This window comes from Amborella trichopoda, chromosome 5, assembly GCF_054954075.1.
Source record: "Amborella trichopoda isolate Santa Cruz 75 chromosome 5, AtrichopodaSantaCruz75HAP2 v2.0, whole genome shotgun sequence".
Taxonomy (NCBI): domain Eukaryota; kingdom Viridiplantae; phylum Streptophyta; class Magnoliopsida; order Amborellales; family Amborellaceae; genus Amborella; species Amborella trichopoda.
This window is the reverse complement of record NC_142340.1, coordinates 1721769-1727952: the sequence shown is the minus strand read 5'-3', so window position 1 is coordinate 1727952 and position 6184 is coordinate 1721769.

Here is a 6184-nt window from a genome sequence, read left to right as displayed (position 1 = left end):
TTATATATATCATATATATAGAATGTTATAATGTGAATAAATTAATCTAGTGCTAGATAAATTTTAGCATCTCATTAATTTACAAACAAAAGAGTAAACAAATATCGAAACACACAAAATCCACTAAAATATTCCAAATATCCAGGTAAATATCTTATAAAATATCTATTTCCATAGTGTGTTTATGTCCTCCTTTTCAGGCAAGTAGTTATTATCATAAATATAAGGGAAGTAGATATTAGAAAATATGAGAAAATGGGATCTCTCTATTTATCGACGTACCTCTTTATTCTTCTACTAAAGCCGACTTTCCAAAAATATCGGAAAATGATTCATTTCTCTCTATCCAATTACTTCCCTCTCTCCCTCTTTTCTTTTTTTTTTTTTTATAATTTTTTTTTATTTTCAAGGTTCTTCTACATATATCTATCATCTCTCCCTTCTATGACAATATTTCTATCCTTAAAGATGGATTTGGCTTTTATTTCTAGGGCACCTATTCTACTATATATCTATAAATAAAAGAAAAGGAAAAAGTTTAGTTTATATTGAGCCGAGGCTCTAAACAATCAAATTAAAGTCCACATCAAAAATTTTACTAGAAAAAGTTATTTTGATGCTCAAATATCCTCAAATTGATCATCTCAACATCAAGATGCATGGACATGAGAAAAAACATGGATTTCAAGTTTTGGAAATAGTGCATCTTGTAATGCATTTTTGGACCGGCAATTTTCAAGATTTTCATAGATATGCTCGATCTACACTATTTTGGAAGCTTTAAAGTTTATAATTAAAGATGAGAATATATTTTAAGGCTATCACAAATATTTCAGATATTAAAACCACATTTTTCAATACTATTTGAAGGTGGGATTTACTTTGATTGTTTAGAGCCTCGGCTATATGCAAACTGCACCCAAAAGAAAAAGTTTATATAAGGTTGCAACTTTAAAAAGTAGAATTAAGGTGCACCAAAATACATCCAAATGGTCGTTTCGATGTTGGTTAACCCTTTAATTGATCATCTTCATATCGAAATGGATGGATATGAAACAAAAAAAGATTTCAAGTTTAAAAAATAGTGCATCTTGCAACACATTTTCTGGACCGTTCATTTTCAAGATTTTCATGAATTTATAGATCCACTTGATTTGAACCATTTTTTGAATTTAAAATTTTATAACTAAAAATAAAAATAGATTTTCAAGTCATCCTAAGAATTTTTTGCACAAAACTTATATATTATGATAAAATTTAGAAGTGCACATTAATTTAATGGTTTAAGGACACAAACTTATACAAATCACACCCTTCAATAAATAGGGACCTCTTTTATTCTTTTGACGCGTGTCCAGCTATTAAGTTTAGCTTAATAATATAGTGATATGGATAGATCTAGAGTACCAGAGGTGTTCTCTTTAAGATGCAATTAACAAGGTAGCAAATAATGCCTGGAGAGTATGTAAACCATACAGAAAACCCAAAATAGGGAGAAATGTTGTAATTATTTTGTACTTTCTTCATTATTTGAACAGGATTACAAATTTCGCATTCATATTTCTGGTGACTTTCCTGTGGAGTTTTTCTCGTCTTATCTCTAGATAGTATGCTTTATTTTTCTACAGAGAGCATATAGTTTGCTCTAACCGAAGCATACTGCACATTAATTCCCTCGAGCAAAAGAACTACTTGGGAGTATTTTGTTGTTCAAAAGATTTTGGATCGACCTAGTTTCACTAGATTATTTTCAAGCAAGAAAAGAAAAAATGAATGTTGAGATATTCAATACTTAGATATTGTGCTTCAAAAGTTAGACGGTCCTTGTTCAATCTTTTTTTGTTTTTTTGCATAGTTAAGTGGTAGGAATCGAACTTGCAATGTAGCATTGCTTGATGTCAACTGCCAACCACTCAAGCCCAAGCTCAATTCCTATCCTTGTGCAATGTTGGGAGGTTAAATTTTTCGACCACGTGGATTGTGCAATTTATTTATTTTTTTAAAGTTGGTCACTAGGTTCAAGATATCACATCTCAAAATTTGGGATCCTTAAAAACACCTATAGCTTCATTGTTACCTGAGGGAGCAAATAGATATTATGCTCCTGTGGGAGTGACAAATCAATAGGCTTCCATGTATCTCTAAGTCTTTTAGGCGTACGATGGGTCCAGGACATTTGACAGTTTCAATTCAAGGAGCACCAAAGGTGCTCATGGCAGAGACTTTGTGAATGTAGGTCCAATGGGTCCTGTGAAGTAGGTCTAACGGGTCCCAAGTCAGCTACATTTTTAAAATCCTAGTGAATCATTCTCTTTCTTATATCAATCACAGACAGTTACCAGTTCAATTTAGGTGAACAAGGACTGTCCAAGATTAGCTAAGTGTCATTGTTGACATCACTGTGTAGAAGTATAAAAATATTTTTTCATAGATTTATTTAAATTAAAATATTATCTTGTATCGCATGGTCTTGCAGGAGCACAGTGTACACATACTTTCCTGGGTAAAAGTTGCTATGTAGGAAGATCTTTTGGATTTGAAATTTTGAGTTCCACTTTAAAATCACTAAATGACTATTAAAAAAGAAAACAAGAAACTTTTAAAGTTCTTGAGCTTTTATATTTGACTGTCCAAGATTTAGATGGTCTCAATTCAATCTTAGGATGTTATTTCTAAAACACATATAGAGTGCCTGTGATGCTCTTTTTTGCTTTTCCTTAGTTGATCGCTAGGTTGAGCAGATTACATCACAAAATTTTGAGCCCTAAAAGTACCATTAATTAGAATTGGAAATATATACAATAAAACGATATATCTTTTGTCTAAGTAGGTCACAATTATTTCTAGCTCATAGATTTGATATCGGAAGGCTGAGTGTGTAATTGATTAAGCCCCAAGTTCATAGAAATTTTGTTTGAACGCCGCAATATATTTTAAACTGTTTGATTTGACATTTGATGGCTAGGATTAGTTATGACCTCCTTATTCTAAAGATACGAAGTCTTATAATATACAATCCCCTTAGAATTTTAGTTGAAGGAGTGAATGGACAGTATGCTCCTAGAGGAGCCTTTAGTCTTTTGCCTTAGAATAATAGTGGGGAGAGTGATTCCAAATAGTTATGCATCTTAAAAGTCAAGATAAAGTGGTTTCCATTGCCGTGTACAAAGAGGTAGTTGTATGAAGGACCCCATAGACCCAAGTTCATTTAACTACTCTTTGATAATATGCCATTCAACCTGTACTCTCCATTCTCACTGTTAATATATTAAAAAGAAAAAAAAGAAAATGCCATCCATATGCAGGCTAATGGGATTGGATTTTTGCCTGATGACAAGTAGCAACAGTTCCACCAATCCTTTCTCATAATAATAATAATAATATTATTATTATTATTTTTACTATTTTTAACTTTTGATTAAGGTGAAAAGAGTTATCGCTCCCACTACTTTGGGTAAAACTGAAGTGAGGAGTATTTTCCATATCTCAAATTTTTAGGACGTAACCTCTTTAAACCTTGCCACAGATCTCAAGAACAACCACAAAAAAAAAAGAAAAAAAGAAAAAAGAAAAAGACATCAAATAGAACACCTTGCACGTTTGAAACAATCATTATCCCAAGACTGACTAGGGACTGTCCAATTTTTGAGCGGCAAGATCTAAATGCTGAACAACTCAAAATCCGATTTTATTCTTTTGAAAATAATCATCTATTGATTCATATTAGGCTTCTAATATTTCAGAAAAAAAATATCATCCCAAGTGGCTCTTTGGCCCGAGGGGGTTAATGTACTTAGTGCCCATATTTGCTTTGAGGTCTCTTGATCTCTTCAAGGCTTACATGTTCCAAAGTCTTTCTCTGGGTAAGCTTTTTAGAAGTCTTTAAGAAATTGATGTTGCATTTGAAATTTGGAAGTTTTACCAAATATTTTGTGACTTTTCTTTCTTTCTTTATTTATTTTTGGGTTGGTCAATGGATCCCTTGATGATTTTGGTTGGGATTTGTTTGTAATACTTTAAAATTCTTTCCAAACTGTACAATTTTTTTTGTCTTAAAAAATGGAGATTTTTTCTTCCTAAGTTGTTAATATCTGGGCTTTATGATGCCATTGTTTTTTTAAACCGAAAAATGTTTTGAAAAAAGCGTATATAATAGAAAAAAAATGAAGAAGGGACGATTTTAGGGATGATTAGAAAAAGGATGTGGTATGTATTTAGCTGAGGCTCTAAACAATCAAAATTAAAGCACACCTTTAAATAATGTCTAGAAATATGATTTCAATACTGAAAATCTTTGTTATAGCCTTAAAATATATTTTCATCTTGAATTATAAAATTTAAAGTTTAAAAAATAGTGTAGATAGAGCAGATCTATGAAAACTTAAAAATCTTAAAAATTGACTATCCAAAAATACATTACAAAATATACTATTTCCAAAACTTGAAATCGATTTTTTTCTCTTGTCCATGCATCTTGGAGTCGAGATGATCAATTTAAGGATATTTGAGCATCAAAACAACCTCTTCTAGTGACATTTTTGGGATGGGCTCTAATTTGATTGTTTAGAGCCTCGGCTCTCCATAAACTTTTTCCTTTTAAAGATGATTAGAAAAAGTGTAAATACTAACTTCTTATCGGGATTTTCACGAATGGTCATGAATAGGACGCATGTTAGCACCCTAAATCATATAGGTAAAATGATTAAACCATTTAAAAAAAGAAGGAAAAGTGTATAAAAAGATCATTTATTTTTATTATAAGGATGTCACAATTATTCATGTCCTTTAGATTACAAATCGAGTGGTTGTGAGGGTGTCATTGACTAAACTCAGAGCTTTAAATTTTATTTTTCGAACTTTGTGATGCATGTGAATATAAAATATATATTATCTATCAAGTTAATATGGAAGGTGTATATGTAATCAATATATCTTGAAAGGGTAAATACAATATCTTGTATTTTATGATAAGTTTGGGTATAATTTAGATGTCAGTGTTTGTATTTACCCTTCCCAAATATATTAATTACATATACACCTTCCATATTAACCTGATAGACAATATATACTTTCCATTCATAATGCACCCCTAGCCATCCAATTTAATATCTAATAGTCAGGAGTTGTTATGACCTCATTGTAATACATATATATATGTCATCTTATAGTATACAATTCCTTAAAAAATGTCAAATCCCTCAATATATCAACAAAATGGTTACTTTGATATGATTGTTTTGCTACAGTACATCCTCTACTATTCAACAAAATGGTTACTTTGATAAGTTCTTATTCTTGTTTTGAAATCATGAACTTGATTTTAATCCTAGAACAAAAAATTTTAATGAGAAAAACACATGCTCCAGATTTGGAACTTAGACCAAGAGGAGGTAGTTTCATCACTTGCACCAGGTGATGGAGCAAACGATGCAAAGACTGAAGCATGTTCTGGGTTACAAACTAACAATACAAGATCTTAATGGAAAGATATATCTCAATTTTGGAACATGAAACAAACAAGGATATTTATATCATTTGGTTTGGGATACTATGTGATGATAAATTCCTAAGACACCTGTGTTTGTTCAAAAAACCTTACCTAGAACAAGAGTATTTTAGACCTTTTTTGCAAAATAGGTTAGGAGGTGCTTGAGTAAAATGACCCTTTAAATGTGGCCATTTTGTTACTAGATTGGTAGACCTGCTAGGGGTGATTTGTTGAAGTGGTTTGACAATTACAATCATATATTCCGAACTAAAAAGATTATGGGATTGTTTATTATAAGATGATTTATTTTTAGTATAAGTAAGTCACAATCATTTTTAGTCAATGGATTTGCAATCTAATAGCTTAAAATACGTCATATAGTTCAAAAATTTTTATTTCCACCCGAGTTTGCATTTAAAGATCGATAATGATTGTGACTTTTTTATTCCAAAAGGAAATGGTTTTATTGTATATATTTCTAAAAGTTATTTAGGAAAATAATGAATGGATTGTAGATGATGAGGAGGAGGCGGAGAGATGCCTGCACGGTGAGAAAAAAATTGGGAATTTGGAAAAACAAAAGAAAGGAGGAATAAATAATTTTCTTAAAAAAGTGGAAATAAAGGGAGGAATATTGAGAGGTGGGCCATGGTTGAAAGTTGTTAAGAGTCAGTATCACGCTTTGTTGTTGAAAGA